We start from the raw sequence: 13,651 nt of genomic DNA, 5'->3' as shown, positions 1-13,651 counted from the left end.
CTTATTTTTTAGAAATGCTTTAATGAATTAAAATGTGCCAATAACAGTCAAGATACCATTGCTTTATATTCAAAAAAGAAGCTCATCCTAATCTCAAATTAACGATCAATTTGCAAACAAACTTGTCTCTACATAGTGCTGACAGTCAAGGGAGGGCAGCGGGGAGTTGCTTTGTGATACTGTCTGTATGTTTCGTGCTTCAGCTGATGGAATTATTGTTTATTTTTTTAATTTTCAGAGGTAGGTTGATGACAGCTGAAGAAGACTGTATTTGCTGAAGAGCAGCATGATGGTAGAGAGGAGCGGAGTTCCTGAGGGAGATCTAATGGTGCCTCTCCTTCCTGCACAGAGATAAAGACTTATAATAAGCGTGTATGTTCACCATCTGGCTCTGTGCATGTGGTCCTTATGGAGGCGAAAGCTGCACAATCTGTAAATGATCAGGAGCCATAGCACTCTCTCCAGAGAATCCACGATGCAATCAAGGTGACAGATGGCATGGCCACTGCTGTGGCCTCATGGAGAAGATCAAAATCACCTTCAATAAACTCTGACTGAAATGGGCATGAGCACCTCAAAAAAGTCAGTTTGTCAGTCAAACTGCGACAGCAAGCTGCAATGGGGAAACATAGCGGCCAGCTCGCTGTTTTCAATCGTTTCCGTCTGACTGAGCCTGAACTATGATCTTTCTCAAATTGTCCTTTCTGTTTAGCTGAAGCAGGCCAGCAAATTGCCAGATTCATAGCTTTATTGAAGGAAATTGAAAACATGATGTCCTCAATTCAAGGGACAAACCACTGGCAGGTGTTTGGACACCCAAGCACATAAAATGGACCCCTGGTCTTTAGGACATGTTTGTCCTACTTTTGTCAGCTTAAATATAGATATATTATAAAATGTATATCATAAAATTCCAATTTATGCAGGGTTTAATGGGCATTAGCTGACAGTGATTATATGACTGAAAGTGAACCTCATGTTATATATTCAGTCCTGGATTTTCCCCCCCTTATGCCACAAATGCTATATCTATTGATAACTAGAGTAATCTTTATTTCCCCTTTAGTTGAGCATCTTTGTATACCATATTTACCTTCATGGTCCATCAAGTCTAATCAGTGACAACCTAATTCTGCAAGGTTCTGAGTGTTCTCAACTGTCATTGATTTCAGTAGAGGTTGAGGGTGCTCAGTACCTCAGAGGATCAGGCCATAAGGGCCCAATCCTTCAAAGCACTGATCACCACCAGAAGAGACTGAACACCCTACACTCTCATTCAAGTTAATGGGGGTAAATGGTGCTCAGCACTTAGCAGGATCTAATATTCTAAGTCAGCAGGAAAGATATGTACCAAGCCTTTTTTGTTCTCTGCAACTGAATGAACAGTTAAGAGATCGTGCACTGTTGTTTCCTTTATATTGGTGCCTTTAAAGACTTGATCAGCTTGTATTCTTAAGGACAGCTTAATTAAAGCTACTTGCTGCTGCTTTAAAATTCATCCACTTGTGCTTTCATGCTGCTTTGAGAGGCTTGAAGATCAAGTGCCAGGATGAAGCAGTGGGCAACGCGTTTGAAATTGACAGGTCTAGAAAAAGATTATTTTTCCTTCTGTCTTCAGAATCCACTCCCTGTTTGGACCTATCTGCATTAAAAACTCCATCTACTTTTTCTTCCCTTTCTCAGCTACAGGCGGTCACTCTCTTTCCCTGTGTTATTTTTAAAACCATACCTTAAGACGTCCCTTCTTCCCTTACCCCTCCAAGCTACCAATTTCTATCTAGGGCAGAGGTTCCCAAACTTTAACAACCCGCGAACCCCTTTCACTAAAATGTCAAGTCTCATGAACCCCATCCTAAAAATGAATATTTCCAGGGATTTTCTCCCTTACCTCAACATAAATTATAAAAGCAGTGATCTTGGAAATATAAAATTTGTTTTTATGACATGCTTATTACACACTAATTATTAATTATTAGTTATCATTACAGTATTTTTATTACATTATGAAAATGGCAACTCTTCCAAGATCTCACTTTTGTAGCTTATATCACTTTTGATTAAGCCTGTTATAAGACAAGGCTTGTATCAGAGAAAAAAAAAGATGCGGGGACAAAGCCCCCGTGCACTCTAGGGCCGGGGGGGGGGCACCGCCAGAAAAGTGGAGGGGCCTGCAGGGGCCACGGAAAACAAGGGGAAGGACCCACGGAGGGGTGTGCGGGGGTGGCATATGACCCTCGTTGCCTCCCCCCCCCCCCCCCCCGTACTGGTGCCTCTGACTCCTATGTTTCATCAAGAAGTATCAGATGTGAAACAGCAGGAAGGTATTTAAGTAGCCAACTCAAAGAGTTCCTCCTACACAAGCATTCAGGTCTTGAGCAACAATGCACATTACAACAAAGCTTAAACTTGTTCTTCATAATAATTTAAAAACAACACTAGCTGCCTATTTAATTTTAAAAACAGCAAAAAATATCCCCCTCCCTTTCCATTTCTTATAAGGAGTCTTGAAGTTTAAATCTCCTCAGTGTGATAGATAGGCTTGCTTTGATCTCCTTAGCTCTTGGAATCCCCAAGGCCAGGGGCGGCTCTAGGCACCAGCAAAAAGCTGCTGGTGCCTAGAAATCAAAAAATCTAGGGCGGCAGCCAGGGCCAGGGGGGGGTGGGGGGGCTGGCTGGGCCGGGGACCTGCCGCGTCATGGCTGGAGGGAGGTTAGCCCAGGGCGGGACTGGACGACCTGCATGGCATGACTGCGGGAGGCGCTTGGCTGGCTCTGGCTGTGACCTCCCCAGGCATGACGGGCATGAGCGCGAGCCCGCCGCGGCATGGACCCGCCCGCCGCGCGCCCGCTGGAGCCGAGCGAGCCGAGCCATGCGGGACAGGCGCTCTGCATGTCCACTGCCCCGCTGCGCCGCTCCCTCCGGGCCCTCTCGCGCCCGCGCGCGCAGGCGGAGCCCAAAGCCCAAGGCTCTGGGCTGCTGGCCCTGTGCTGCCTGGGGTCCCTATGGAGAGCTTTGTCTGCCATTAGGGAATTTTTTCCCAAGAACCCCCTGTAACATTTGGTGAACCCCCAGGGTTTTTAAAGGGACAGTCTTGTTTATTGGGACTTTTTCTTATATAGGCACCTATTACCCTCCACCCTCATCCTGTTTTTCCACAGTTGCTATCTGGTAATCCTATATTCTATCCCTATTAGCAGAACCTTGGATGTAGGCAGATTTGGGGCCAGATCCAAAGCCCCTTCACATCAGCGGAAGTTTTTCTGTTGACTTCAATGTACTCTGGATCAAACTGTTGGCAATTCTAACATCTTATATATTCATGTATAATAGACAGTCCTCAACTGCTAATAATTTTGGGAGAGGAGTCACATTTTAAGCCCCAGCCTCCTGTTTTGTGTCCAATATTGTATATACAACTGATTGTGCCCACAAAAATGGATGCATGCATGTTTTTATGCCTGCAACAAACCATTTGCATTTGTAAATTGAAGCAATTGGCTGCTCATCTATCTGATTTATATACTCAAATGTGGAACTTACATGTGCAATAGAACAGAGTGCACTCAGGTGTGACTTTATTGCCTCTTCTGCTCAACTTGTATGTGAGGCCACAGTGAGAGATGGCAAGACATTGTGGGCAGGAGTGTTACCCACATGCAGAGGGCACGCAGTTTGGTGCATCATTTTCTCCTGACCCAAACAGAGCAGTGTCTTTGCATTCCCAATCTATTTTTGACGGTGGGATCTGGGTAACTAAAGGTTACTCTGGGTAACATGGAGATGATGCTAGCAGGATGAGAGAAGGATTTTAAAGATATAGGCTGGTGATTTCTGCTCTATTTATGGACCTTTGGCCATTGGATTTGCAATGTTGGGTGCTTGTGGAATCTTGACTGCTTCTGGAATCTAAGGTGATTTTCATGGCCAAAAGTATCTTTTTCCATTTGCATCTGGCAGTGTCCCTGATGGTGCTAGGGTAATATATTGCATGCTACTATCTACCGTACGTACTTATGTGACCCCATTGTCATAGTACCCATTGTCACAATCAACATCTTTCCCCACAAACACCGCTGTGATGTAAGGTAGAGTGGTTATCCCCATTTTACAGATGGAAAACTGAGGCACAGAGAAAGTAAATGATTTGCCTAAGGTCACTCAGGAAGTCTGCAATAGAGCATGGACTTGAACCTGGGTTTCTTGAGTCATAGGTTAACACTGTAACTACCAAACGGCCTTCCTTTTCTACACTAGTTCATCAGAGTTCATATCGGTTTTCTATTTGCTTCCCAGTGCTGACTTTGGTCTATAAAGCCATACTAGTTATATGGGAAGCTGCTTTTCTCCCTGGGTAATGAAAGCTAAGATCAGCTTGGGTACTTGAGGTAATACCTCAGAGGTCAGCTGCTCTGTGGAGAGCCCTTAGCTTTGGAAATCTCCCAATGACCTTTAGGTCACAGTCCAAGTGCCATTTCTTCCTGCTGGATGATGGGGCTGGGTGGATGTGAGATCACACTGGAGGAATAGTTTTGTTTGTAATTAACTTTTTAAGTTAGGTTTGTTGTGTTACGTGATGACATGCACTCACAGATTTTCATAACTGGATGCATTTTATAAATTAAGAGACTGATAAATAATCAGATTCGGTGCAAATGCCATTGCATGGATCCAATAGGTAGTGATTTTTCTTTGGGGAGCAGTTTATAGTATTAACATGCTTGACGTCCATCAGGGAAGTTAAGGGTATGGTTAAAAACCCGATGCTGCCTCTCTTCCCGTCCCCCACCTTCTTTTCTTCTCTCTCAGCTAGCAACTGAATAAAATTGAAAGAATGAGAAATACATCAGTTAACATTTGTAGCCCTCTCATTCATTCTCTCTGTGAAACTGCGTGCGTATGTATCCAACACTTGTGAAACAGACATGGACACTCTGATCAAAATGTTCCAAAGGTGCCTTTTCACACTGAAATATGCTCATGAAGAGTAAAAAAGCACTACACTAAAGGTAGCCTGGTACAGTTGATAAGGCACATGACTGGAACTCAGGAGACCTGCGTTCTAGTTCTAGTTCGGCCTGTGATCTGGAGCAAGTAATTTTAGTTCTCTGTTTCCTTCCTTGGCCTTTGTCTGCTTTGCCTGTTTAAATGTTAAGCTCTTTGGGGCAAGCGCTGTTTCTTTCCATGCATTTGTACTGTATCTACTGCAATGGGCACTGATCTCAGGCCTCTTGGTGCAACAGTAATACTAATACAGTAACATATAATGTATAAATAATTTAAAAATGAAATAAATCAAATGAAGGGAAACACTTAACCTGAACCATCACATTAAGGAAATGACTCTCTTGTCTTTCAGAGATAGAGGAGTGCTGGGTCTGGCCACATTACTGTACATACCAGTTCCCTAGAGGGTATTATCAATAGATGGCATTTTCTGCTGTTTTGGCTAGAGGATGGCTATCATGAGGGAGAGAAGGCAATTAATTAGCTATAAAAGAGGATCAGTAGGTCACAAAAAGATGGGGATGAGACTCCGTCTGGAGAATAAAGGAAGATAAAAGATCACAGCAAAATTTTAAGATCTAGATTCTTAATTAACAATCATAATAACACCTCTCACATAAATAGCATGTTTTACCTACAGTAAGTATCTCAAAGAAGCGAAACTATTATTCACAGACTGACCAACTGCCTTGGGTGTATGAACTTGTGTGAAATTCCAATTTCATTCTGATCAAATATACTCAGAAAAGGGGATTGCCTATTGGGAAAGTGTATTTTCACTTTAAATTTCAAAATGCATTTTGCATAATATCACATGGTGAGGTGTTGAGTTATCTTCCAGGACAAGGTATCTTAAACAGTGACCATATAAAAGCCAAAAAATCAGAGGTGGTTGAAATTATTCATTTCAAACTTTTTTTCTAACCCAAAAGACCGCCTGTTTCAAAAATGAATATTTTATAGAAAAAATTAGGTTTTTCAAAAGTTTTTGCTCTTCAGATTTTCAGTTTTTGTTTTTCCTCCTCTTTTCACTGCTTTTCAGTGGCAAAATAGAAGAAGACAAAAGAGGAAGGAGAAAATGTAGGAAAAAAGGGGGAACATTTTAATTTAATTTTTGAAAACAATTTTTTTGTTTTTTCTTTTTGAGAAAAAGATTAAAGTATTGTGATTTTGTGTGTGTATGTGAAACATACCATTTTTGGATCAATTCTAGTCAGCAACAAATACTAGAATACAAACTAGTATGAATTGGCCATTTTGGGCTATGTTTTCTCATGTGAGTGCATAGGCTGCAGTTACAAAATGTAACGTGTGCGGAATGGGTAAATTATATGTACAATTCTCCATTTGTGACTGTAGGTACAGCTTTGTGGCTGCAGAAGGCACACATGCATTTTTTGTGGGCACAGATTAGGGGCTTGCCATTGACCATTTGATCCCCATTGACTCTGCAACCAGACCGCTAATTAGAAGGGTCAATTTTCATTGGGGCCTCAACCCAATTTCTAATTGTGCATATAGTTCTGTGTGTGCTATTGTTTGCAGGAGCAAATCAGTGAATTCAGAATTGTCCAAGCCACATTAGAGGTTGTGAGTTAAAACTGTTCAGTAATACTATAGTATATTTGGTATCAGGAATATGCCAAACAGTTTAGATACCACAAACCATGTGGTAATTGTATACCTACCCTGCCAGGATTTTATTTATCTGGATAGTAGGGAGTGTGTACTCATATCTATCTATTTATATCAGTACCAGAAACAAAAGATTGGTAATCTGAGCAGAGGCGATGCATAGCTTTGTATAATAAAGGTAGCTTCTTTGTCTGGCAAACCACTCCTTTTGTATGCACATCAACCAGATGGCCATTTCAATTTGTCTCCGGCTGTGAACCAGACAATATGGCAGAATTAAGGGAAAAGCGGCAACCTTCCCCTCCCCCCATAAATAACACTAGAAATCAACACTCTTTAGGGTGATTTCATTATAATCATCCATTTCTTTAGGGATTTGGGGCAGAGGTTTTTTGAGTCTGGGTGGGCTGATCTATTGCATATTGGGCTCACTCTCTTTAGGGTGCAGTTAGCTAAATGCCTAAGAGGCTGCAACAGATAAAACAAAAACAAAACAAACAAAAAAACAAACAAAAAACAAAGAGAGATTAAATAAAACAAGTGGGATGAATCATGGGATGGGGGCTGTTTGAAGAGAACAGGTCAGGGTAGTGCTGCATTTGTTATACAGACACCCATGTGCTGTCTGAGGCTCCCCAAGAGTGTAGTGTACAGTTATTGGGGTACGCTGGCAAGTCACACAGAGAATACTGGGGTACTGCCTGTCCCTAGTTAGTAATAAATCTACTAGCAGTGGAAGCTGTAGGGGACCAGGTTGCCCCCTCCTTCATGGAAAACTCTACTGTGCATTATGGGAGGCAGTGGCATTGCTTGGCAAACCACTGCAGAGAGAGAGGGCAGCAAGGTGGCAATACTCTGACGGTTCAAGGAGAGGTGTGAGGCAGTTACCCAACACAGTGTGGCAGTGGAACATGTGCGAGACATCTAATGATGGCTAAAGTAAATTTGAGGGGATAAAGCTGGGGAGGAGGGATGCAGCTTGATGGGGAACAAATGAAGTGAAGAAAGGAGGGTTCATAGAAGTTCCAATTGTGCATGAATCCAAACTTCCAAGTGAATTTGCATGAGATCATCCAGTCTCAAATCTCTGCAGACCGAACCCCGAAAAGTTCTGTTGCTGGAACAAAGTGAAACAATCCCTTGAAAGGTTTGTGCAGCCCTACTGTGTACTTATATTTATAACCTGTTTGAACTTCTAGACATGGTGCAATTGGTTAGTTTGCCATCTTTATCCCAGGCAGTATTAGAGACTGTGGTCACTAGATTTTAATCCTGTCTATTAACTTAAGGAACTGATCCAAAACACTCAATAATTGCAGGCAAAATAATTTTAGCCTCAAAATGGGAGGCCTATTCTCAATATCAAGTCCTATAATTATTGTAAGTTCAGAGATACTGTAGTGTATTAACTGAGTAAAAGTTGACTTTTTAAGTGTGACCCCAGTAAAAAAGAACAGAGAGGTTCTAACCTAGGGGTAAACTCATTCTGTAGAAAGGGCCTTATTACGTTTATAATTATGGTGCAGTGGCTAATCTTGGCCTATAAAGTTAGGGCCATAAGCTAATCTCCACCTACATTGTCTCTCCAAATTATGACAAGAGTGGTTTGCACAAAGGTTGAAGATAGAAAAAGGACCCTGTGCAATCACAAAAGGTGGTTTTTTTCAAAAGCATTCCATGCTGGCTTACATTCCCATTGACTGGTCAGTGCTGATTATGTTTGAAAATCCTACCCTAAACTTTGAATTAATAAAACTACTTGCTGCATTCAGCATCACTTCAGTGGAGGTCAAAATGAAGACTAACACTTTTTACCTCTTTTTTTTTTATTTGGCCATTTAGATTCTATCCCAATAACAATTGTTGAGCAATCCTATTTCACAGACTGCTCTGTGTCACGCCTGATTTGAATAGAAATATTAGAAAAGTCAAACTTGCAGTATATCCGTTTACAAGGACCAGCTTTGCCAACAGTAGTGAAGAAGTTAACAATAAGAACATTTGGGAAAGTATCATTTATTAGTGGATAATCACCATTATGCACAGGGTAAAGTAGGGAGATATACCAAGCATAGGCACCAATTCTGTAGATGCTCCAAAGTTGGAGCACCCTTGGGAAAAGAATGGTGGGTGCTGAGCACCCACCAACAGTCAGCCCCCCACCCAGTGCCTCCCACCCACAGCCCTGCCCCTCGCCTCCCACCTACTGTGATCAGCTGTTCCACAGTGTGCAGGAGGCGCTGAGGGGAGCGGGGAGAAGAGGGGCAGAGCAAGGGCTGGATGCAGTTGGGGGTTGGGGAATGGAAAGGGACAGGAAGAGGTGGGATAGGGGTGGGGATTGTGTATGGTTCTCTCATTTATCATGTTGTAGTCAGGATTTCCTGCATCTGATTGCCACTGCAGTGGAATTAAGTGTAGTGATGGACAACTTTTAGACAGTTTGTGGATTTTGATTGGTTAACTATAATTTATATTATGGTAGTGCCTTGAGGCTTCAGCTGAGATTGGGATCCCATTGTGCTAGATGCTTTGCTAATACCTAGTGAGAGACAGACTCTGCCCCCAATGAGTTTACAGCTGAAATAGACAGGACAGACAATGAATGAGAGGCAAAGTATTATAATCCCTATTTTATAGCTGGGGAACTGAAGCTCAGGGAGACTGAGACTAGTTGAAGTTTGCATAGGCAATCTCTGGCACAGATGAGAATTGAACTCACATCTGCTGAATCCCACTTATTCCTTAACTGTAAAGCCACCCTGCCGCTTAAGCATTTCAGAGGCTTAGCCAAACCTCTTAATGCAGTGAAACTGGACTAAAAATCACATCCTTCCTGTTTCAAACTGAGAAGCAAACATGCAAGAATAGTATTTTTCAGGTATTTCATTACCAGTTCACAGGTTAAGACAAAGGGTAGTTAAAAACAAACTTTCAAGTAGTTTGTGATTAATTTCTACCTGTAGAATACACTTACTCACTCTGTCTGATGGGCCAAAATTTCAAAACCTGAATGCTGAAAATGAGGCACTTAAATTCATATTTAGGCACCTAAGCTAAAATGGCTTGATAGAAAAATCTCTCTCTCTGTGTATGTATGTATGTATATGTATATGTATGTGTGTGTGTGTATGTATACATAAATAAAATTATACACACACACAAGAACTTAAGACAACCAAACACTTGCCAGCATTTCCATTTCAGTCTTCAGTAGTTTCTCTCTGCCACTGTGTAGAATGCTTAATACAAATGCAAACAGCCATTCTTTTTACATAAGTCATGCACCTAATCTTTTGACAGATGTACTAACTTCACAACAAGCTCAGTAAAATTATCATACTTTAAAATTGGTAGACTGGGGATCAGTCTATAAATGCTCACAAACATATGTGAAACTGTTTTGCCAATAGCAGACTAGCCTATATTCTCTGCAGTGTCCTGAATAGGCCTGGAGATCTGCTTTTGACTGTGCAACATGGTCTTCAACTATTTCTTTTATTTTATATGGATCAGAAACTAAACCACCTTTGCTCAATTTATGTCCAATCTGATCAGTTCTTTACGGCCAATTTTCACTGTTTTAAGTTTAGTGCTACATGTCTCTGTCATTCACTCTACAAAATTTTGACTAAATCTTTAATTGTATTCTTTAAGGTTGCTAGATCAAATTCAAACAGCCCCTATAACTTCAACACATTGTGATCCCTGAAAAATCTGTGAACTTATTCTTTGAAACACCTCTGGAAAAAAACTATTACCAAAATGCATTTGCTTAAATTTATCCAAATGTTATATTAAAAGTCACTATATTTGAGCTTGATTCACTTTACTTGCTAAAATGCATCTCTACATATAATGCTGAAGATTATTTTGCTTTAGAAGGCTTACCTGCCGCCACTTCAGCAATTTTCATTTCATAATGTATATCTTATACAATGTATATTAATTTATGATTGTATATATTTATGGTACTGTATTTAGTTTTCCCAATACAACCACAGCATTAACTCAGTCTGTTGAATTTTTCAATAACATCTAGTTTTTTCATATTATAAAGTTATTTTTTTCATTTCAATCAAATGTATTTTAGTAACCAAAGTTACTAAAGCCACATCTTCACAACAGAAATAAAAAATACAATAAAAGGGAAGGGCGGTTTCTTAGCTCAAGTGAGCTAAGTTAAGATAAAATCTGAGGGAACACAAGGCAGTGCATAATTTTTGCATGAGTTAGCGGATCAAGTAAAAACCTAAACTCCCCCATAATCTTTAATTTGATCTGCTAACTTGTGTGAAAACTACAAACTGCCTTGTCTTCTCTAGAATTTTACCTCAGGTTAATGAACTCAAGTTAGCAACAAACTTTTTCCCCCGCCCAGTGAAGATAAGAACTGTGTCTGAATTAATGTGATATCCTGCTGTCAGTTGTCTTAGGCCTTGGCAGACAGCTAAGAATTCTCCCAACATGCTGTGGTCTCTGAATGATATTCTGTGGCATTTACATGAAACCTTTTTTTTTTTAAACTAACTTCAGGACTAGTCAGATTTTTTTTATCTGAATATACGTGTTGCATTATCATTTACTATCTGAAAAAAGTTACTATGTCACAGGACTGGAAGACACCTCCTGGGTTATTAAGTCCAGTCACCTGCTATGTTTTGGAACAGCCTTCCAAGGGGAGCAGTGGGAGCAAAAACCCTAAAAAGTTTCAAGATGATCTTGATACATTTATGGAGGGGATGGTATGATGCAATTGCCTATAATGGCATGTGACTCATCTACCATGGCTACCATTCCGAATGGTCAGAAATGGGACTCTAGGTGGAGAGGTCCCTGAGTTGCTACAGTGAATTCTTTCCTAGGTATCTTGCAAACATGCTTATGGTCTAACTGCCATATTTGTAGTCAAGAAGGATTTCCCCCCCAGGTTAAATTGGCAGAGACTTCATGGGTTTTCCTCCTTCATCTGCAGCAGAGTGCACAGTTCATTTACTGATTTAAACTATAGTAAATGGTGGATTTTTGGTAACTTGAAGGCTTTAAATCATGATTTGAGGACTTCAGTAGCTCAGCCAGAGGTTATGGATCTATTACAGGAGTGGGTGGGTGAGGTGAGGTGAGGTGCTGTGGCCTGCGATGTGCAGGAGGTCAAACTAAATGATCATGATGGTCCTTCCTGGTCTTAAAGTCTATGAGTATATCACAGGCAACCCCATCAAATAATCCTGCTAATAAATTTATCAAGTTCCATCTTAAAACTAGTTTGATTGTTAGCCCCCACTACTCCTGTTGGAAGATTGTTCCAGAACCTCAGTCCTCTGATTAGAAACATTTTTCTAATTTCCAGCCTAAATTTATTGATGTAGGCCAAGATTTTTAACAGTGACTAGTGATTTTGGGTGCCCAATTTTTTGTTGCCATTTTTAGGGACCTTATTTTTAGAGACTGGGTCCTAGGATAGGTCAATGGTTTGAGCATTAGCCTGCTAAACCCAGAGTTGTGAGTTCAATCCTTGAGGGGACCATTTAGGGATCTGGGGCAAAAATCTGTCTGGGGATGGGTCCTGCTTTGAGCAGGGAGTTGGACTAGCTGGCCTCCTGAGGTCCCTTCTAACCCTGATATTCTATTCTATGTTTTCTGAAAATCACACCCTTGAAGGTATCTTCTGTCAGGCACCCAAAATCTTTAGTCACTTTTGAAAATCTTGACCACTGTTTTAAATAGTTCCTGGGTGGTTTGTGCACTGGAAGATTAAACAAGAGTTGCTTTAGATTTAGATTCTCCTTAGTGACAGTATTATTTATTTTTTGTTGTAATAACTTTACATTGTGCTTCAATGTTCAGTGTTAGGTTTCAGATTAAAATTTAGCCATATTTACCAAACCAAAGCTCCTTGCTCTCGCTGTATTAGGGGATACAATTACCAGTAAGCACTGAGTAAATAAATGGTTTGTGCCTCAGGGAGGGAAATTGCTGCTCTGAGCATCCAATTGTGCCAGTGAGATGGGAAGTGAGGATGGTGCAGCCTGCTCTGCCAGGTGTGTTAGAGTTGCTCCATGGACCAGGGTGAAGAAGCAGGTAGGCCCATCATCTCAACTTCTCCCCTACCATCTTTGAGGTACACGGAGGAAACATTCCCTTTATGCCCAGAGTACAGGGATGGCAACTGTGCTTGGCACTTGCATGCCAAAGTTTGTTCCCCTCACATATATGTGCTAAGGTCTGGGGGAATTTAGACAAGGTCCTAAGAATCATGGCTAAGTAATTATGTAGCTGTGTGTGTGCACATGTGTGCAAGTGCACTTGTGTGTATATAAAACAAGGGCTTCATCAACAATCTTGTCTCCAGATTTGCTAAACTCATTTTTTCACCTGTGAATAGTTTAAAGCTCACCTGGATTATTATCTAATACACTGAGTTGTACTTGTCAAGGGATGAGATATGAGCACAAGGCATCCCTTGAAGGGAAAATAAAGACAGTGCAAGAATAAGAGCTGCGTTATGGTAGTCCAGCCATGCAATGAAATGTGTCATCCTAGATTTCCAGCCAAAGCACAAAATCTGCTTTCCCATCTTTCCCAGGATGGTGATAACAGTTAGGGAGAAAATGCTGCTTTGCTTGGCCATTTAAAAAAAAATTGAAGAGTTTTGCAAGACTGTTGTAGTCCCCACACATCTCTCGCATCCATTGTTAAACACAGTGTTAAACATACGGTCCTGCAAAGTTACTCCAAACCATGGGCAAAGAAAATCCCAAAGGGCAACAAAAATTCATGTTTCTTCTCTTAGCTGACAAGCAATTTTTAGGTTAAATAACAATTTTTATGCTTATATAGACAGACTATAAAAAATAGCGACTTTCTACCTTTCTCCAGTGATCTTTGCTAGGTTTTAAATAACCAGAGGCCATATATAGGTTATGCCAGAGGTGGGCAAACTACAGCCTGCGGGCCACATCTGGCCCACGGGAGCCTCCTGCCTGGCCCCTGAACTCCTGGCCCGGGAGGCTCG

At 41.1% G+C, this 13,651-nt stretch overlaps 1 long non-coding RNA gene across 1 annotated transcript in view; it reads left to right on the top strand.

The window, feature by feature from the left end:
• LOC120398749 overlaps positions 1–752 on the top strand; it is a 57,787-nt gene extending 57,035 nt beyond the window's left edge. The window contains exon 3 of the long non-coding RNA XR_005594677.1: positions 239–752. This is a non-coding gene — a long non-coding RNA (uncharacterized LOC120398749). The remainder of the gene's footprint in view (positions 1–238) is intronic.
• The last annotated feature ends 12,899 nt before the right edge of the window (positions 753–13,651 follow it).

Source organism: Mauremys reevesii, linkage group 2 (genome assembly GCF_016161935.1).
Source record: "Mauremys reevesii isolate NIE-2019 linkage group 2, ASM1616193v1, whole genome shotgun sequence".
Lineage (NCBI taxonomy): Eukaryota > Metazoa > Chordata > Testudines > Geoemydidae > Mauremys > Mauremys reevesii.
The sequence above is the reverse complement of the archived record's forward strand: the minus strand, read 5'-3'. Positions and strand labels throughout refer to the sequence as shown.